This window comes from Electrona antarctica (genome assembly GCF_951216825.1).
Source record: "Electrona antarctica genome assembly, chromosome: 11".
Classification (NCBI taxonomy): domain Eukaryota; kingdom Metazoa; phylum Chordata; class Actinopteri; order Myctophiformes; family Myctophidae; genus Electrona; species Electrona antarctica.
In genome coordinates, this window is record NC_136792.1 from 33,788,132 (window position 1) to 33,811,286 (window position 23,155).

Here is a 23,155-nt window from a genome sequence, read left to right on the forward strand (position 1 = left end):
CGTGCGTGCGTGAAAAACCTGAGAAGTCAGAACTCAGATAACCTTGATCCCAGCCAGGCAGCCACTTATCATCTCGCAAGGAGAAATATAGCCTTGTAAAGCAGGGGTCTTCAACGTTTTTCAGGCCAAGGACCCCCTATAGCTGAGCAGGGACCCCCACTACATATTGTATAAAATAGTGTTGCAGATTAACCTTGATTGATGTTAATGTGTATTTTCAGTTAACCACACACAACCCTCAAAACATGTATTTGTCTTTTTTCACTCTACAACAAAGCGCTTTGCTGAAGGATAGCTGATCTACAAGCTCACAACAACGCATTGCGCATTGAGCTAGCTGATCGTCTATTTTCACACAGTTTTGGTGCTCCCTCTGTAGTAACTTTGAGGACCCCCTATGGTCCCGGACCCCTGTTGAAGACCCCCTATGGTCCCGGACCCCTGTTGAGGACCCCCTATGGTCCCGGACCCCTGTTGAAGACCCCTGAAGAACTATGGCAGAATGTGTCTGTATGGCGGGACTTCATTGCATGTACTTCCCCTGGAAACTGTATTTTTTCAACCAACATGATTCTGTAAACAGATCTGCCCAGCGAAAGACTCAAGCATATGGCCATATCGATCCAAGTCATTCTCTAAGTGGAGGCAGTGAACTCTATGGTCTCAATAGTCATTCTTATGCATTCTCTCATTGGACTAATTTAACTATAATAGTGAAATTAACAACTTTCCATCTGGTATCCCTATTTTGGGCATGTCATAATAGGAACATAGCGTACTAGCTCACAACGCAGCTTGTGATTTCTGCAGTTTTTGTATAAAGTATAAATAGGGCATAAATGGAACCTCTCAAGGATGGTTTGGCTACCAGAGAGTATTTATCTGCAACCAGGGTGGACGATGTGTGTCTTTGCTATATGATATGCATATCATCATGAGACATGTTTAGCAAGGGCATGTACTGTGGAAAATATTAAAGAAAAAAAGGGCACTTCTGTGGCCTATAACCCAGATTCTATGCATCCTTCTAAATATTTCATGAAATTGATTGGGGAAAACATTAATGGCTTGCAGGTAAATACTTATGGAAAATGATGTAGGCCTATGTTGTTTCATGTTTTCTGATATTTTAATGTCTTTCACATCTAGTCTGCAAGTCAATGTTGATAAACCATTGCTAAAGTGTGCTGTGCACAAATATGAAGCTGTCGCTGTGCTGTATGTCTCGAAGACCACAGAAGCAGACCAAAATTATCATCTCTTGGGTACTTTTGCACAGAGCTTTATCTATCTTGTTTGCTGAAGAGCTGGCAGAAGTCATGGCCTTCTGTGGCTTTCTTGTGATAAGTGAGATCATTATCTTTTGCCACAATGGCTGTTGTGTTAGAATGCAACGGTTCTCGGCTGCAGTCTGCTCTGTACTGCTGGCTTTCAGTCCAGCTGTCTAATCAGCCACTAATTGAAACCAGGGACATCAATACACAACCTGGCTGTCGTCTCGGACCCCAAGGAGGACATCGAGGTCCACTCTGTTCCCCTTGCCTAAACTGCTCCTTAGAACTCAGAATGGAATACAAATTACATCAACAGTTTTTAACAATACGTCGGCTGACATGAATAAAGAAGGTTTATTTGTCTGACACGGCACGGCTGACACAGTTGTTTTACGTAGTTTAGTATAATGACATGTTCTGACATCACAACACTTCATATTTGGGCATGCCTGACACAGAACTCCATATATAGGAATAAAGGGACACAGAGAGACAGATACAGAAATATCTATATATGGGCATAAAAGGGACACAGACAGCTGGGTGGAACATGTACTCTCCATATGGAATGAATTATGTGGGCTACTGGCTCACTATGCCCACAGCTGCCAGTTGATTACTTACACACCACGGGCACCGCTCTAGTAAGATATAAATGCAGAGTCGTGATGCACTGCGAGTGCGTCATGCACTGCAAAAAGTCAGTTTTTTATTACTGCATATTTCTCACCTCAAGCACCGTATGACTTAACTTAAGGCTGATTGGTCACACCTCCATGTCTTAAGTTAAGTCATAAGACCTGGTATATTTGACTTTCAAATAAAACACGGCCCCCTCATGCATTAGAACAAAGGACGGGTATTTTCAATGAATGCTCATGGTTAAAATGGAATTTGAAGTTACATGTGTTTGTAAGTGAAATATCCCTTAGTTAAAAGTTAAAACACAGCAAAATAGGGCCCAAATGTTTTCCGATCCAAATTCAGTTTGTAATGCTCCACCGACCACCACCCTTGTTTAGATTGAACATCGCCCAGCTGTCTCTTGGGTTTTGGGAATCACAGGTGAAGACAACGTTATTGGTTGAAATTGGTTAGGTACGTAAATGCTGATTGAAAAAATGTACACATGAATATTATTATCCCTTTGAACAACAGTCGTGACTGGTGAATACTGTGCATGGCAGAGACGTTGCATTTGGAAGGTGCAGAGCTGCAGCTGCAGTAGGCAGAGGCATGTGATTAATAGCTGGGGAAGCGAGACAGCCATAATGCAGTGCAGCAACAGTGGAAAACGCTAGGAGAATTTACAGAACAGAGACTGCGGCGCGTGATGTGAGATAAATCTAGTGCAGTAAGTTACAGAGGTAAATAGCTAGGGGATGTATAGGGGGCATGCTGTGCGTCTGCTCGTTTAGGAGGTTGATAGCAGCAGCATGGGAGAAGCGTTGCGGTCGGTTTGCTGTGCAGGCAGCAACAACTAACCAATGGTCTCCTACCATCTCCACCATGGCAGATTTTTATAGAGGTGATAGACAGAGTATGTGGAGTCCACAGAGACTTCCCGCGCTGTGCTAATGGAAAAGCTGACAGCCAGCAATCCTACAGCTAGGCCCTACAGCCTTGGAGAGTGTGGCTGTTGGTTGGGCAGAAACCTTGTATCTCCACATTTAAACTTCTTCTTATGTTTATTTTGTAACTTAAGGCCCTACTTCATCAAGCAAAATTGTACAGCAAAAGTAACACAACATAGCCGATCTACAAGCTCACTACGCATCGCTGGATCCATTGGAATGAGTAACGATTTTGGACATAGGCATACAAGGTTTCCACCCGACAACGAGTGGAAGGAAGCACAGGCAAACCAGTCGATGAGGCAGGTAGTCAGGAAACTGTATTTTGCCAAGCGATGATAAGCTTTTTATTTTATTGTAGCTGCTGTATTTATTTTTGCTGTTTCCACAAGTTGAGGCCAGAAACTGCAAGACTTCAATCATTATGCAGTTGCTTAATGGGTTTGGTTGGCTCTGATGAAGAAAGTCAAACTAGGTTAAGCCACATGAGCCTTGAACTTTACACCAAAACCAGTGATTGCCTAATGAAGTGGAACAAGGCGTGTAGCATAACACTGCTCTGACTTGCCTTTTCCAAGTCTACATGTATTTTGTGATGCTGAAGTGGCCAATTTGGCCAATTCATATATTACACTTTAACATGCACACCACTGTGTCTTTCTATCATGGTATTGACAAACAAATCGAGTTCATAGAAACATGACGAATCCCGAGAAGTGTTACCAGGAATGTAAAAGTGTTACCAGGAGGTAAAATAGTATTTAAAAAAAATAAATAATGGTCTTAAGTAATATAAAGTAATAATGGTAATAATGGTCTTGAAGTAATATAAACTATACATGATGTGATCATGTGCACAAGCACTGTCTATCATTATCAGACTTAAATGTATCCTTCAACTTCTTGTTTATGTCCCAAAATGACTGGATATAGAGGTTTTGTTGTAGCAGAAAATGTAGACCTTAATTGTCAATGCTTAAGCATGTTCTAATCATGTGTACCTTACTTTACTTGTGAGCAATAAGGCATTCAAAACCAATTGCAGAGGACAGGAGACACACGTGTGTGCATCATTTTGTTATTTTATTTCGTATTAAATCTTGTCTTTATGCCAATTCCCAGTTTGTAGACCCTAGTTGTCACTGCCCTTCCCTACATGTGGGAGGGTTTAGAATTAGAAGACAACCACATGATGATCAAGGGACCTGTAACAGTAACACTGACAGTGTACAAATGGGCACACTTGAAATTCAAATACATTGTCATAGTAAATCAGTGACATACATATTCTGAAGAAAACCTTGAGACTGACAATCAGTAATTGGGTCTTATAATCAAAAGGAGAACATTAATGGTGCCCAAGCCGGAGTCACCACAAAGTATTTGAACCCCTAGTCTCCACGATGGTGGGCAGGGATTTTCCACGTTGCTATGGAATCAGTTTGGCCATTGGCAGTTTCTTATCTTGGTTATCAAGCTTATATTGACCTTTTTCTTACAGCCCATAGTGCATTGCGTTTGTGTGTGCATAAGTTCCTCTTTCTCTTGCTGTGTTGCCAGTTTTGCAAGAGAAACAAGTGGCCAGGTCTATGGAAACAAGCACAAATGAAAATAGCTGATCTATAAGCTCACAGCGACACATTGTGAGGTTGTACATCCGTTATTTAAAAACACATTGATAATAAATCGAAATATTTTGAATATTTTTTAAACGTCACAAAATATGTTCAGATGGAAGTCTGTGGACAATTACATATTAATCTGGGCTTCCTTGATGTGAAGAAATGGGGAAGCAAGCCCAAATACGGTAAGCAACTACTATACACTTTAGAACAAGTAAGACGCGCAAATGCGGGAAGCGAAAGCAGCTCGTAAATTGCAATAACAACAATTAGAATAAATTAAGTTTTTTTAAGATTTCTTTTTAAGTTAAGTTTTTTTTTAAGTTATTTTTTTAGTGTGTGTGCGTGCGTGTGTGTGTTTTTTAAAGTTTTTTTTGTAAGTTTTTTCTTTTTAAGTTACGTTTTTTTTTTAAATGTAAGTTAAGTTTTGTGTGTGTGTGTGTGTTTTGTGTGTGATACAGCTGTGCCCTCTGGTGGCTGGCGGGTGGTGTTACAGCGTGACACACAGACACACACACACAGACAGACATGTTCTGCTAGGTCTCATAGTTAGTGCTCACTGCGTTCGCAATCAAGCCCAAAAAAACATCAACCAGCAACTAACAATAATTTATTTGCAAGTGACTTTACAGAAAAAACAAGGCAAAGGTTGCTTATAATAAGCTAGCCTCGGAAACCCAGACGTTTTTATTTCCAGGGAGAAAGAAAAAGGCTGGGTCCGAGTCCACTTCAATTCGGCATAGAGTAGTGCAAACATCACTCACTCTCTGCTGATTTCTGATCGTCTGCACCTTTGTTAAATTGACACGCACACGCACACATATTCACACAAACACTCCTCTCACTCTCTGTCGCTCTAATTAATTAGTCTCATGTCTAGCAGCTGCGCATAGTTTCTGCCGGCGGATCCTGCCGGGAGCTGCCTATGCCATAAAAAGCATAGGTGAGTTCCAGGCTAATAATAAGCAGACATGGCAACACGGCCTGAAGGTGAAGGAAGAAAAGCACACACACAAGGAGCCCCAGTACCTTGGCGGGGAAAAACGTGGATAGGATTCCCTTAGTACTGATTGCTGTACACGTGTATGTCAAACAATAAATGTTCCCGGGCTGGGTGACATGACTTCAAATCATAATAACTCACTGATTTCAAACTTGTGTCTCGATTAACAATTGTGAGAAAATTCAGAAAATAGACTATCTACAAGCTCACAGCTCACTACCATTGTACAATAACACTACAATACTAAAACTTTCAGTTTTGTTTTAATGTAATTTTCAAATATTGGTCGAAACAAACTCATTCATTCATTCATTCATTCATTCATTCATTAATTCATTGTTAATCAGACAAATAATTTTGGTCGTTCATAAAATACATATTTAGAATATATAAAATGAATCTTGATGATTCGATTAACCTACTTGCAAGATGTCAGTTATTGGTTTCGATATATATTTCTGGTTCAATTTCTACTAACTCACATTGTCATACATGGCAAATTGGCACTTGGTTGAACCTCAGCTCAGACAGTAGGAGGTGACAAGAGGGACAGAATAAGAGTTGATTTATGTGGCGTGCACTTCCGTGAAGCTCTAAGGCACAGTAGGTTTTTATCATCTGTTATGAATATAACCCTGGGTTCAAAGTCATCTCGGCGAGCATAGCATGTGTTCACTTCCATTTCAGAGACACTCATCGCTGTCATTCCGTGTTTATCCCATTCAGGCCTGACGTCGAAATTAAAAAAAAAAAGTTTTCTAAATCATGACAATTTTCGGAAAGATTTGAGGCACATTTTAACGATTTTTCAAAAATAGCAGACCTACAAGTTCATAGCGCGCCACTCGGTGGCGCGCTATGAGCTTGTAGATCTGCTATTTTTCAATAGCTAAATTATAACAATGTTTAAAACACCAAAAGGGGTTCCCGCCCCAAAATGGGTTAATGGTTAATGTGGTTAAACGCTAACGTGACATGGATGCGTTCCAGGTCTCAATGGATTAAACTACACAAATGACAGTGCTATTTCAGGTGGAATGACCTTAAAATACCCCATCTGTGAAGATGGTTAGTGGGGGGTGAATGGCACTCATATAGGAGCCTTATTCACACGGGGAGGTCCGATATGCTGATATGGAGAGTCAACAGCGAAGAAGTATTGAATCAAAACGCCTGAGCATGGGAGATGGGCTCCATGCTGTAATTGAATATTGAGGTGCAAATTTATATTCCCCCCGTTGAAATAGGCCTATGTACAGTATAGGTCCTGCAAGTAGACTATGCACAAAAGAATCAATGGCAATATTCCAGAGGGAACACGACTGTGATGAATATAAAAATAACATTGTATATCAGATACCTTATCCCAGGGAGGTTATGTGTGTGTGTGTGTGTGTGTGTGTGTGTGTGTGTGTGTGTGTGTGTGTGTGTGTGTGTGTGTGTGTGTTTGTGTGTGTGTGTGTGTTTGCGCGTGTGCGTGCGTGCGGCTGTGCGTGTGTGCACGTGTGCGAGACGGAGACACTTGCTTAGCAACAGGGGGATGAAATGGCCGTGGACGAGGAGAGATGTTCTGCAGACACCTCGTAAAGTGTTAGCAAAGTGAAAAAATTGCTCGCTGAGCGTGTCTTCATTGGGTCTAACCCTCAGACAGCTTTTAACCAATTCAAGGAAATTACATTGGTGACCTCACTGCCCGCTAGAAAGACACTCACCGTTCTCTGAAGTAATTTCACGTACAGACAGAGGAAAGACAGCGAGAGAGAATGCAAGGTAGAGAGGAGGGCAGCTAGGGAACAAATCTGTTTGACTGTTGTGGCGCCTTGGTTTAGCGCAGAGAGTCACTGCTAAATTAACATTCAGTGTGCACAGAAGGGTTCATCCATGGGCCTTGAAAGGGAGTCTGCTTGTTGAAGCTGTCTGGGTATGCAACACGGTATCACAGTTGCTGCTTTGGGAGCTATTTTCTGTAGCATTAAAGGATAGCATTAAGAGGACTGTCACATAAGCTACCTGCAGAACATGCAGCTCTTCACGGATACAGACTTCCTTGTGAATTCGCTATCTCACTGTCATAGACTCATAGTGGTGGTAGTGTCTGGGTTTTTTGTAACTAGTTAGATCACCGGGCTGAATAAGGCCAGAAGGCATCAAAATGGATGGAAAGTTAGCCCTAAAATAAACTATTAAATCCTCTTGACAGCAGCTACCGCGTTGTTCGATGTAATAAATGAGCACATTTCACGTCTTGGAGCAATGCTGAAATGTTTATTCCCCTATTAGGAGGCAGTGCTCCACCCATTCCAATCATTCTTTAATTAGAACTGTTGTTACTTGGCTGTCACGAGAGGTAATACCTCCTGACAGCATCCGCCTGACAGCCTGCAATCTCATATTCATTGACGAGGGCTTTGGTGCTACTCGTAGTCACTTCATCTCATCCGAATGGCTCTGCAGTGTGCCAGACGCCAATGGCTGATGTAGGCTGCAGTGTATGCATGGCTACATAGCAATCTCATGCTTGCTAGGCTTGCTTTCTCTGTCTTTAACTTTCCTCCCTGTAGTGAAGAAAATGATTACATGGGAGGGTGTTTGCATTATAGCCCAGGATCAACTCGGTTTAGCCATGATTCATAAGATGTTTACGCAATGCAGCAGCAGCTATAGAGTAAAAGAGAACAGCCTCTTGAGATATTAACTCAGCCACGCAGTAGATTTTGCTCTAATACTAACTAAACGTGAGCATCCACCCATCAGTATGCGTTTACATCACTAGCAAGGGAGCCGTGGCAGCGATGGTGTTCAGTTTGGGGGCCTGCAGTGCATATAGATTTATAGAGCATACACAGAGACACGTAAACCGCAGGTGTTCTTCAAGGCATCCCAGCGGTTTCCAGAGAATTAAGTCCATAATGGGCTCTGTTTTATCTTAATAAACGCGTTCCAGGTGCTGGCAATTTGTCGCTAATGAAGTGCCGCCCTCTGCGGAGTGATGTAGAACAACAATCAGACACAATCGATGTCCCGTCGTACCTCCGCACTGCACCCCCTTGTAAACGCACCTACCCCCCCCCCCCCCCTTAACCCCCAGGCCCTGCTGTGTCAGTTCCAAAGCCCACAGCCAGGGGGCAGCAGTGGTGAGGGTCATCGGAGTGAATCCAGGTGAAACATGTTCCTTCCTCTCCAGTGTGTGTGTGTGTGTGTGTGTGTGTGTGTGCGTGTGTGCATGTGTGCATGTGTGCGTAAATAGTACCCTGGTACCTTGGAGAAGGATGACATCAGGAGCACTCGGTTCCCACAGGAGGCAGCTCAGGAAACACACAACTTTAACAAGATTACCAACAGAGAGAGAGAGAGAGAGAGAGAGAGAGAGAGAGAGAGAGAGAGAGAGAGAGTGACTGAGGGAGGGAGGGAGGTAGGAGGAAGTGGGCGAGAGAGAAAACAGTGTGCCGCTCTGAGTTGGCAGCATGAAATACAGATTTATGAACTCCATTAAACCACATTTCTGTTCCTTTATTGGGAGCCTGCAGTAATAGTATTTACCCGACATGAGAAAAATAGACAGAGAGAGAGGTATAACAAAAAAACTCTTCTCTGGATAAATTGTTGACAGGCTGTGCGGGTTCACTGGTGCTTCTCGTGAGCTGCACAGAGCACTGAACAGGGACGTAGAAGTCGACTGGACCCCCCTCTTCCTGCAGATTGACGCGGACAGGTGGCTGCGTGACGTGTTGGACCGGGATTCTGGTCCTATTGAGCCGCCATCGGTTTAGCAGCCAGGCTCAGCAATCTGTCCACATGAACCCCACTGAGCACCCCCGACCCAGAATATGTTGGAACTTATTATTGCCCCTGTGGAGAAAATGGCACTTATGAGAGAGAGAGAGAGAGAGAGAGAGAGAGAGAGAGAGAGCATCTTGGACAATGATCAGAATGCTGACAGGAGCATCTCAGCTGCCACAAGCGCACATATTCCATTAAGGATGTCAGTGTGTCGTCTAGTGTTTTCTGGCGCCCGGTGCATTTCCTTTTCATTACGTCCCTGTCAGAGCGCCAGCGCTGTCGGTACACACACACACAAGTGGGGAGGGGTCGACCATTAAGTGGTGAATGGGTTGACCTTGTGCCAATGTCTGGTGAGCCACGAAAAGGCCCCGGCAGGCAGATGGCAGTGAAAATGGGTGGGATCCGATGAAGACCGTTTAAATTCCTGCGTGGCCGGCGTCTGGGACGCATTGGGTATGGAGGGTTTAACGCCGTCTCCAGCTGGAGACGTCTCAGCCCTTTAACCTCTCACCTGGACTCCCAGTCCTGTGGTATGTGTGACTAACACAGTCTCTTAGAAGACGGGGTAATATGAGAGCCCACAAGTTCTGCTTATATTGGGCTCAGCTGCAGCTTTGAGATTACCCCGTGCGTGCTCACACTTTCTGATAGACCTTGAGCCTGGGCCGTGAATATTGGGCATGTCACTGTAATTCATATATCACCCCTGCCCCCCAAATATGTAGGGAAATATTTTTCCCTATACACGCAGAAGTGACAAACTAATCAATTTCTTGCACCGCAGTTTCTGACATCCACGGTCCATAAGAATGTTGTCAAATCTCCACTATAGCAGACATTAGACACCACCACCTCCTCCACAACCCCACCCACCCACCGCCACTCCACGGGTGAAAGCAGGGAAATCTGAAGGTATAAAATAAGCAATGAGCACATGCAAAGCACTCGCTCAGCGTGTCCCCCCTATCTCTCTGGGACCTCTTGGCTGGCTGCATGTCTGTCTGCGCTCTGCAGTGGAACCGAAAGACCCGCCGGGCAACAGTTGCATTGATCACGCCTCGTTGATGGATCACCGGGGCAATGTGATTCTCCACGGGTTACCAGCTGAACACAATTCCACTAACCGACTATAGCAGCGCCCTGTACGGGAACCTACTGTATGTGACTGCTTCATGCATGTATGCATGGCTGTGGAGCAGCAACAGAACCGCCAATAATACAAGCATCTGTCGTGGCTCACCAACCACAACAGAATGCATGAGACAGGCAGTGAAGCTAGTTCCCACCACCACTTAATAGTGGGCGGGTGTTTCTGGTGGGTAACACTGAAAACTCTAAACAGGAAAATTTGTCAACAGCTAACCAGCCCCGATCCCTGATTTCAATCAAACAATGTGCCTACAAAGTGATCAGTCAAACCGCACCTCACAGATGCTCTGCTTCATAAATGATGTAGGTGTTACATTAAACGGGATTGCACTGCTATTTACCAGGGAAAGGACTGATTAATGACCACGGCCATCCCTGCAGTTGGATAAGTGAATTACTCCTATTTTACCGTCTAGACATCTACAAACCAAGATGTCCTTCATAATAGCGCAGCAAGGTGGACGTCAGCATGTCAGACTGATAGGACGGTACTGAAAGTAACAGTGGAGTAGCATTGCCTTTAATACTGTACATCGTACTGTACATTTTGTAATCTCAACCAAGGAGCGAACCATGGAGGATGCATGTGCCATTGTGCCATGAAATTGTAAATGCATTACACAGTACAGTGTAGTGTCCAGTCATGGTGGGTTAACAAAGGAGACAGTATACCGTATACTGAATGTAAGAACTTTGTTTCCTCTGGCGATCCAGCCTAGGACATACCCACGGACTGGCTGTGACGGTTTCCAAGCTGGCAAAGTATTGTGCTGTCTCTTCTGCCATATATGGCGGAGCCACCGCTACTTGACGTGACGTGTGTTGCATCACGAGGACATATCCATGAGTTTGTGAATGTGACCTTTACTGCACCTACTGTTCCATACATCCATACCGTATGGATGTATGTATGTACATAGAGCATATAATAATAATACTAATAATACTAATAATACTACTAATAATAATAATAATAATAATAATAATGAGCAACAACTTAAAGCTGCTATAAGCAATAATATGTCCACATTTTAATGACCTTTTGGTATTCAGACTGCCAGAAATGGGTAGAATGCTCCCAAAAATCTTTTTGATGTCTTGGCAAATGTTATGTTATGTTGGATTCCTAACAGTAACATTCGTGGGAGTGCTGCAAAAAAACTGAACTCTCATTTTTGTATGATCGGGAAGAAATAAGTGCAACCAAGAAGATTTATTTTTAGACTTATTTGACCGCATATTGTGTTTTGGCAATTACGCAGCTGATGTGTCCCTATTTTGGGCAATACGTTTCACATAAAAATACTAAAATATGCTAATCTACAATCTCACAACGCATTGCGATGTGACAAATTAGCTTGACTATTCCTAAAAAATCTCACTTGTGTGAAGTGAGGGGTGCTCTTATCATCATACATCATCATATTCCGGCCAATCACAATTTAACCCGAAATATGGCATTGGTCGGGCTCTAGAGACATGATACTGTAAATGCCATACAGTAGCTAACTCCAGAGCCTGCATCTAAGACTGGGATTATTCTTTCTGTGCTACAGTGCATCAGCTGAAGTTTAAAATCGATCACAGACATATTGATCCACAGATTGTGCTGAGACTCTTCTGCAGGGATGAAGCACTTATTGTGGAGTCCTGCATGGACACATAGGGCTGTATTTTGTCTTAAGTACCAGGTCTTATTACTTAACTTAAGACCTGGAGGCGTGATCAATGCCATTTGGCTATTCTGAGTGGCCAAAGAGATGGCGAGTGCGACTGTGGCTCAAGAGGTAGAGCAGGTCGTCCAATGATCCATGGGTCGGCGGTTCGAATCCTGGCTCCTCCTGTCTACATGTCGAAGTGTCCTTGGGCAAGACACTGAACCCCAAATTGCTCCCGATGTGCTGGTTGGTACCTTGCATGGCTTCCGCCGCAATCGGTGTATGAATGTGTGTGTGAATGGGTGAATGTAATGCACAATCTATGTAAAGCGCCTTGGATAAAGGCGCATTGACCACGCCTCCAGGTCTTAAGTTAAGTAACAAGACCTGGTACTTAAGACACGCAAAATACAGCCCATTGTGTAACGGTAACGGAACAGAAGTTCTGAACAGTTACTTTCACAGGTCCACTCCCAGAGCATCATTTGGTTGATATCTCAAAGTTTTCCCCCAACGCAATAGTTTTTACCCTTAACACATGACGACATTTAATGTGCGTGTGCCAGTCAACCTATAACTGCCCCAAGCACTCAGCCAAGAAGGCTTAAAGGTGTTTGTCAATAAATCATTCGACTCTCTTGGGAATTTGAGCTTTCGATTCTTACCCAGTGTCCTCCTGTCACTTGGACACTTGACGCACCGTAATGACTCCGGTGATGGCCTGGGTGGGCTTCTTCGCCACTTCCTCCGTCCTTGTTGCGTGGCTTCAGCAAGTATCCTCCAGAGTCTCCATCACCCCTGGAGCTGAGCCTCTTGAAATTCTAGACACATTTATGCGCTATCAACATCCCCTTCTGGGAGAGACGGTATACGGAGGGGGAGGAGGTGAATGCAGCTTGTGCTCTAAATGGTGTTATTTAATAGAAGCAGTCTGACCTGTCTAGTCCACTCGTATATTTGTAATTTCAGCAATTTCACTCTCTCGGAAATACATTTAACATTATAGACGAGCGTGACGAGTTTACTGGCACCAGTTATCTGGTCAATTCATGTCACTGCAGGGTATGCGCATGCATAAAGGGAATGGGAAATCGAGTGGCAAATCGAGTGGCAAAGTGACTTGGCAAAATGAGTTTAATGTCATTTAATGTCGTTTGATGTCATCAAAAATCAATCAAAAAGTATGGGCTATTAAGGCCAGAAAAGTTTTTTGCCACTCAGTAGGCATTCCCGCATAACTTCCGGGTATGATGATGATGTCACGCACATACCCTCTATATTCACAGCTCCTGCCATATATCATATAGAAATATAAACAAACATCATTTTGTCATGGTCTGTCTCTCCACAGATCGTGCTGGCCACTCCCACATCCACTATACTACAGTGCCATATGCACCCGTCTCCAACTGCCTCATCAGCCCAATTAGTTCCCTTCTCATTATACTCACCAATCAAGTTGCTAATATAACCAATGCTATGTATAGTGGTGTGTTTCCTGTTTCGGGACTCTGTCTATAGGGTATTTGATGATTCCTAGTGTTCCTTAGGTTTGACATTCTGCTTGTTTTTGGACTTTGATACTGCGTCTGCTCCTTTTTTATGTGTTTGCCTTATTTGGACTGCTTTCATGGTTTTGACCTCTGCCTGCTTCACATTGATGTAAGCTTTTTCCTTTTGTTTGGTCGCTATTAAACTCTTGCGAAGTACTCTACCTGTGTTGCCTGCATTTGTGTTCCTACTTTGACAAACACTGTGACACATGTATTGCAAATGGTGCTCTTTAACATAGAATCGAGGTGTGGAAAATAACAACATAATGTAAATGAAATTATGATATGATATATATAACATTGTTAAATATTGTTGGGGAGAATTTTTACATTTCCGTACTTTGTCTTTGTATGTTTTTCTCTAAATTGATCTAGAAGCAATTGTGAGCCTGTACAGTGGATCTGCTATTTTTATTTATTTTTATTTCTGGAATAAAAAAACAAAAAAACAAAACTACTGTATACACCTATAACGTCATGCCCAAAATAGGGACACCATGTTCAAACTTTAAAGTTAGTCTGAGGGTTTATACATATTTTACCAATGAAAGTATTAACGACAGCTTGTGACGAAATAATAACTGCATTGGATCCATTGGATCACAGGTTCTTTTTTTCGCCTTTTCCTGAAAAGGAACGGTTATGTAAATGTGCTCATCATAAGGCCAGAGCGTAGGCTACCGTATGTGTTGTCGAGAGGTGACAGTCCAAATCCTGTGTTACTGAGCCCATAGCGGGGCTCCACGACAGGCAAAATTGCATTCTGATCCACTCCGCTCCCTCTTTGTGTTACACAACAGGCTATTGTTGTGTCTGGTGTTTGAATTAGGGCCATGAAATTTAAAGCCATCCTTATCCGTTGCCATGCTACGACAAGATCACATTCACGCTCTGCCTTCAAGGCCATTCCCTCCCTTTATACCAAACATCTCAAATTTTGAGGACACACTTTGAGGACGCAATCTGTAGAATTATAAGATGTAAAAAATGAACCTTGACAAATTCAAGGGGATATGCAATGAATAAGAACTCATACTACACTCTTTTGGTTCCAATGATGCAAATTGCAAGCTGGAACACAATCGATGGATTGATCATTAGAATATGCTCTGCTCCGACATCAATGCACGAGTGGGCCACAAAAGTGTCTCCAGAAAAAGTTGCAGAGCACCGCCCGCCTCTAGCGTTTTTTTGAAGGGAGGATATAATATATCCTTTACATTACGCCTGCACAAAACCCAATTTTCTCCCATCTAGTGTCCAGATATGATATGACACAATTTATTTTAAACTACATGCCACAGCCATGGCTGTGCGTGCAGGACACCGCGATCTGATGGGGAGCGACGAGTAATGGCTTTACTCGGCTGCAGTGCGTGTGTCGGGCACAGAGTGGTTAGTGTGCCGGCTGTATTGTGTGGCTCTGCGTGAAACGGCCCTCTGTGTGTCCGTCATTGTGGGCAGTGAATCAGTGAAGCAGGCAGGGAGTCAGGGACTATTGGGTCGAAGACCCCTGGGAGAGGCCATGACTTTGTCAGTGGCAACGAGGGAGGGTCCCAATAATAATGGACACATCATCAGGGCAAGTCTTCTCCTTTGTGGGAAGAGGTATACTACACTACCTCCCACCTAGTGCTGGTGAAGTAACTAAGTACCTTTACTCAAGTACTGTACTTAGGTACAGTTTTTAGGTACTTTTACTCTACTTGAGTAGTCCACTACATCTCAGAGGCAACTGTTGTACTTTTTACTCCACTATAATTATTGGACAACTCGTGTGTGTGTGTGTGTGTGTGTGTGTGTGTGTGTGTGTGTGTGTGTGTGTGTGTGTGTGTGTGTGTGTGTGTGTGTGTGTGTGTGTGCGTGCGTGCGTGCGTGCGTGCGTGCGTGCGTGCGTGCGTGCGTGCGTGCGTGCGTGCGTGCGTGCGTGCGTGCGTGCGTGCGTGCGTGCGTGCGTGCGGATGTAACGCACAATCAATCATGGGTGGGGGTCACGAGACATGGCCAAAGCATTTCCGGGGGTCCCCAGCCAAAAACGTCGAGAACCCCTGTACTGTACTGTAAACAATCTCACAGCTTTCATTGCTTAAACTAGGTGGAAACAATTAGAGAATCTAGCACAGTAGTTCTCACACCTTTTAGTGCCAACTTCCAAGCTACACCAAATTAATATAGCCTACTGTATATTAGGCCACGGACACCCATGTCAAAAGGCTTTGTGCCAGGGACCTCCAGGGACCACCAGAAGAGGAGATTTGTGTAAGAAATTCAAAAATATTTGAAATTGTTGAGATAAAAAGAAAACAATTGAAAAGAATTGTGCGAAGTGATGCAATGTGAGCTTGTATATCTGCTATTTCTTAAAGGAGCATTCAGTGATTTGGGTGATTTGGAAAACCACCCAGTCCGCCCCGGTAACAAAATGTGCACTCGATCATGATTGGAGGAAGGCCCCTCTCATCCTGATTGGATGAAGGCTTTGCCACCCGCCACCAAAACTGAAACTAGGGTTTTTTGACCCCAGGGGCTCACTGGGGACAGGGAGGAACTCCTTATATGGTCAGCACACTCTATAGTAGAGAGAATTATCCAGAAAAAAATAAGTGATATTTGAATTAAGTCAAATCACTGAATATACCTTTAATAGTCAATATACAATATGCATAAAGGGCTTAAAATGGTTGCGATGCTGCATAAAGGGCTTAAAATGGTTGTGATGCTGCATTAACACATTTTGGTTAGTGGTTCTCACACTTTGAGAACCACTGGTCTAGCAACCCAACAGGTCAATGCCAGGTCTTGTGTAGAGAGCTCTCTGCCTAGGGCCTACTGATACGTTTGGTGGTGGTGAGAACCACTGGTCTAGCAACCCAACAGGTCAATGCCAGGTCTTGTGTAGAGATCTCTCTGCCTAGGGCCTACTGATAGACTCTAGCAACCCAACAGGTCAATGCCAGGTCTTGTGCAGAGAGCTCTCTGCCTAGGGCCTACTGATACGTTTGGTGGTGGTGAGAACCACTGGTCTAGCAACCCGACAGGTCAATGCCAGGTCTTGTGCAGAGAGCTCTCTGCCTAGGGCCTACTGATACGTTTGGTGGTGGTGAGTGATCTAAATTCAATGAATGTGCCTAAAACTGCAGGGTGCATGGAAACAAATTCACAGTATTCAAAGCTTCACAGAACCAATGTAAAGACTTTAGGGAGATCCTTCATATTGAGAGGGTATCGGAATTAGATTTCAAAGCAGTGGGTGTAGGTTTGTTAGCGCTCGTTTTCCTGGACAGCCTTAATTGACCCCTAATGCCTGTTCTACTCTGTGGGTTTTTCCAGTGACTGAGTAGAAAGATTGCAAACTGCAGTGTGACTGCTGGGTACACATACATTCCAGGAATCGCTGTGTTTGTGTGTGTGTGTTCGTGCACGTGCATGCATGCGTATACGTGGAACGCCCTACCAACAGTCATTAAGACATGCAAATCCCTTGACTCCTTCAAATCCGCTCTCAAAGGGCACCTACGGACGGCTGCAATTCGAAACTGGCCCCCGTAAAATCTGAATCGTTTTACCTCCTTTATGATTAATTCCCGTTCTGCTCTTTGGCTTTATAGAAGTGTATATTTGTACGTCTCTAAATGTTTTGATGAATTGAACAAGGTGGACCCTCTTGTAAACAAGTGTAATGCTTTATTGGGTCATTCACTCACAGTTAACAGTCCTTGTATTGAGTTGTGCTTGAATTGTACTGTAATTCTGCAAACTGTTAATAAATATTTCAATCAATCAATCAATCAACGTGTTTCTCTCAAACGGCTATGTGGATTCATCGAGCTACATGTGACATTTGTGCCACTGTCATAGTGTTGACAAGACCTCATACTGGCCTCCCAAGTACACTGATGGGTTGTACAATAATAAGTAGTACTCTCATAACAGATACGTGCACTGTGTACTCTGGGACATCAGGTACTGCATTACTGCACTAAACAATAATGTACATAACAGCACGTGTAGATCTTCTACTTTTGCTATTTTAGAATTTGGTAAAGTAACAGTTTTGGACATATGAGGTTTCCACCCAACATAGACGACATGGTAGTCGCACAGATGACGGATGATTTGTATTTAGAAATGCATCTGAACTTGTAGTCAAGAACTGTTTATGCAACATGGATGTAATCTGGATGCAATAAAAATGTCATCATAGTCATTGGCTGTCCTTATGAATCATTCACTCTGCAAAATCAATCATCCGCTGAAGATACATCAAAACATGTTTTGTTATTTTTAACACTGGTGTCTGTTTAAGATATTCGGCACTACAGTAAGCCTACAGTATTCTTATAGCCTACTGTTGATTGCTTTTTTCCAGAATGTATTTTAGGAAAAAGCCCATGATATTCATCACTATTCATCATCACAAGGATATTTAAAAGGCTTTTCCAAAACTTGATGTCAGCGAGATCCAGGCGGTAAAAAATAGCACAGTGTAGCACTTTATGTAACGTGTCTTTTACGGTTTCATTACACTAAAGTTAGTGTTCAGATCAGGTCGCTGTACTTTTTACAGATAATAGCCTTGGCTTCATCACAAACTGAGAGGCTGGAGGATTGAACCTATTGAAGATTGATGATAACTTACCAAGTGCAAACGACGAGAGATATGTACCGTTTTATTTAATCAGACTTCTGTGACCTTCCTTCCAATGTCAGTTGAGCATAATATCGCTCTTATAACTACTGTCTGTTCTGTGGTTTTCAAACATTTTCATGTCAAGGCCATGTATTTGGCCACGGACCATGCACCATCTGATCAGATGTCGTGCCAGGGTCCATGATGAGAGACCATTTAATTTGAGTTAAAATAATAATAATATATAATATATATATATATATATATATATAAATTATATATATATATATATATATATATATATATATATATATATATATAAATTATATATATATGTACACTACACACTCACAATAACTCATAGCATCGCTTGCAGATTTATTTTTTTCAATAGCCAAATATAGCCTACAGTATAGGGTCACAGATTAAACTTTATCTCATTTTGCTGGAGGACCCCATGGAACCACATCAAGGAACCCTGGGGTCCCCAGACCCAAATTTAAGAACTACTCACACAGAATTAGTCTTCAAACACCATTACTCTTATTTGACTACTTTAGTTTGTTTTGATGTTTTGTAGAGGCCTAGACTACTACTACTACTACTACTACTACTACTACTACTACTACTACCAGTGACGTAGAGTCTGTGGGGGCCTGTCCCTTGTACACATGCAGATCAGGCATTGAAATGCTAATCTGGGTGCTACCTGCCAGGTAGGTATGTGTGTGAGGAGCTGATCACAGTCACAGATAGAGGGAAAGTGTTATATTTGGCCTATTATTTATGCTATATATTATTGACCGCGTCTGTGTCACAGTCTCACAGTCACAGACATTGCGCACATGAGAGAGAGGGAGAGAGAGAGGGAGAGAGAGAGGGAGAGGGGTGCTGCGTGTTAAAAAATAAATAGGCTACTCATCTTTGTGTTCTGTTTCACCTTATTGCAGAGTGACCGTCACAGGGAAAAGCAACAAGGGGTTTAGAAGCGAAAAGGTCCGTTGTGGAGAAAAGGAACTATAGCCTATGCACTCCTCACAGAGTGATTAGACTACTAATGAGTGACAGGTGATGCCACTTTTGGAGTGTGGCTGAGGATGTCTGTTGGAGAGAGTGTGAGTGAGACAGAACCTGCCGAGGCGGACGGGACTATAGCTTGCAATCATGGCATTTAAACATGCTCTTCTGTTTATAAACTAAACACTGTGATGTTGAAAAAGTGTTACAAATAAGTGTTTAGAACCTAAACGCTTGAGTTTAGTGTGAAACGAAAAAAGAAAAAACAACAACTTTACTCTACTACTACTACTACTACTACTAGTACTAATACATAACGGACCACTACACAATGAAACTCTTATTTCATCCTTTAGCTGTTTAGCATGTCTATAATATCATAAAATCACACCCGTGTGAAGTGAGGGGTGCTCTTATCATCGTACATCATTCATCTCATTCCGGCCAATCAGATTTTGCACCCCAAAAAACAAAACAAAAAACATGTTTCTATTACGGATGCATGTTTCAGACAGAATTCCTCTTATTTGACAATTGTATGTTTCTAGTAGGCTATAGAGTAAATGATCATGTCTGTAGGCTATGTGGTAACAGACTAAACAGAGGCTGTGTTTGTTTAGAGACCGGCACACACAATTATCTGACCTCTAAGCACCATGTTGGTTCCTTTCATGGTATAACGTGAGGGTGATATTTTTTTCGTCGTCACCCCCTGCTGGTAAAGACTGTCATACCCGTAAAATAGGTCATTTGGGTTCATTGTCAAATTCGGGCCAACTAACGCTTTCTTTTTTTCTTTTTTGACAGTAAGTTTGACAGGCTAGAAATTCACCAGCAGCTGCTGAATGACCACAACACTGTGGTATTATTCTTGCAGTGCCAGTCTCATCCAAATATTATGTGGTGCATGGTTTCTATTCACTGCAGTGCAAACTACAGTGTTTGTTGTAACTCTGAGAGTGTGAAAATGGACCCTTTTGACTCTGAGAGTATGCAAATGGACCCTTTTGGGCTATTTGCATTTGTTGTTAAAACGAACACTCAGGATTTGACTGTGTACAGCAGGAATAATACTCGAGCCTTGTGAAAGCATAAAGTAGGATAAAGATCAATTGTGGTTTTTTTTTTGCCTTTGCAGCCTAGTCTGTCGTATTTCATTGATAAATGGTTTTATTTCATTTTCCAAGCCTTTTATGTAGTTTCATAGGGCTGTAGTTAACGTCTTCCTTTGTGTCTGATGATGATTCCCAGGGCCATCGTTTTGATTTTTGTTTGTAGTTGTCGTTGCAAATGACTTCAAGTGTGGGACATTTTAGAGACCTATATATTTCTTGCTGTCACATCTCTGAATTAAAGCTGCCTCATGAGCATACTCTCTCTCTCTCTCTCTCTCTCTCTCTCTCTCTCTCTCTCTCTCTCTCTCTCTCTCTCTCTCTCTCTCTCTCTCTCTCGCTCTCTCTCTCTCTCTCTCTCATGAGCGAGTAATTGTGTAGAAATCTACACAATTAGAGGATATAGAAAAATTACTTTTGATTCTGAGAGGCTAAATCAATAATGGATCTTGATATGAAAAAGGTTAAAAAGGAAAACCACTGACTTGGAGTATGGAGAACGGAGCAGATATTCTAACTCTCTCTCTCTCTCTCTCTCTCTGTCATCCACAGAGAAGCCCATGGCACAGGGCCCCCCAGGAGGGGTGATCGGGGTTCTGGGATGCGTGGTCGCGGTCGGACTCATCATCGCCGTGGCCGTCACCATCGTCATGGTCCACCGGAGGCAGCAGAAGACTGGCCGCAGTGAGACGGACAATGACCTGTGAGTAGTATACACCGCGTCTCCAGCAGAGGCATCTTTTAGCTCTAGGAGAGATTGCCATCGTAGCGACTGTATGAAGTGGTCAAATGCATTGCAATGTGGGCTTGACTCAGTGTCAACCATAACAAAGTATATAATCATTATAATCTCTGACACTTTGGTCTAATAATGGCTTTCCAACAAACTTGATTGTGAATGAGGTGCTCAGGAGTGGTCGTGTGTTGCAACTTGATGACATGAAACCTGAAAATGTAGTCCACTGTATCAACTGTGTAATGGTGGATGAAGAGGGTTATTGTTGTCGAGCAGGTGGGGCCGTTAACTGTGACCCCCGCCATCCATGCTTACGTGATCGACACACTGATACGTGCACACACAAGACACACTACAAAAGAAAACATATTTATTACAGTGAATGTGAGCAATGTACACTGTACAGTAGTCAAACCCAGGGAGTGTATGTAACTCAGACAGGCTATGCTCTCCCACACACAAATGCAAGCACTTGTGCGCACACGCATGCATGTACAGTTGGAGGCCATCGATATTGTCCTTTTCTTTTTGCTGAGGTTTGCGTGATCTGCGCAAAAGGACAGTTAACCCATTTTGGGCGGGAACCCCTTTTGGTGTTTTAAACATTATGTTATAATTTAGCTATTGAACAATAGCAGATCTACAAGCTCATAGCGCGCCACCGAGTGGCGCGCTACGAGCTTGTAGGTCTGCTATTTTTGAAAAATCGTGAAAATATTTATTTCAGAAAACTGGAGGATTTAGAAGGATTTTTTTTTATTTTGAGGTCAGGCCTAAATGGGTCAAATGATAAGGGACAATATCGGTGGCACCCAACTGTACTGTACGCGCACACACACATACTGAGAGTTAAATGAACACTCCGTATTTGAAGCGGGATGAAAAAGGAGAACATCTGAATAGGCCTGTCTGCATAATTCATTCCAATGGAGCAGACAGATGGCTATTAAAGACTGATCCCAGGCGGGACCCTCTATTTAACCCACTTTACCTGCCTCCCCGAGCTAGTCGGGTCATTTTGTTCTGCTGCGTCAACATCCCCCTACACACACACCCTGCAAAAAAAGAAGAGAAACACAACAATTTAGAAGTTTGCCAGGCAGCTGCTGCTGGCACACTGAGGGGAACAGGAGATTACATCCCCCACCCCTGACACATTTCTGGGAGAGTCATAGCTCACTGATTAAAGGATGAGTTCTGAGGAAACAATTAAATACAAATAAACACAAACTACTTTTTGATAGAATTAGAAACTTCAATATGCCGTTGCGGTCGGGTGGAAACCTAGTATGTCCAAAACCGTTCCTGTTTGGATCCACCAGGCCGAAGGAAGAGCATGTTTTGCACTCCGTCCGTCCGTTCGTCAATGTGTGTGTGTCCGTCCGTCTGTGTCCAGCTAATCTCCAGCACCGTTGGCTCATCAATGCTAAACTGTGCACACATACTTTCTGGATGCCAACGACGAACCTCTGCCCCAGATTTTCTAGAACGGCCTGTTATAACACCACTATGAGGCCGATTTGTGCAAATAATGGCCCTGCAGGAGACACTATCATCGACATTGATGTTCCTGCAGGGAGAAGGCCTGGAGGGAAAGAGAGGCGATGAGGGTGATAAACATACCTCCTCCGCCATCTGGAAAAGGAGGAGTTAGTTGTGGGATATGTTTAAAGCAAAGAGGTTGGGAGTGGTGGAGGTGTGTGTGTGTGTGTGTGTGTGTGTGTGTGTGTGTGTGTGTGTGTGTGTGTGTGTGTGCGTGTGCGTGTGTGTGTGCGTGTGCGTGTGTGCGCGCACATGCTGCATGCGGGGGTGGGGTCACTCAGGTGGCATCCCGTTAATTGCTCTCGCCAAAAAACACCTGGTGGCTTCAGAGACAGCCCGATGGTTACCATGGGTTTCTGTGTTCGTGGCGGATGTGGCGGGTGTAAACGAATGCACCCCTCCCCACACCCCATGAGGGAAATGATGCTGCTGTGTACAGTGATTGGCTATCTTCCTCTCAGGATGCATATAAAGCCTTTAATCAACTCCTGTGCTAAGGTTA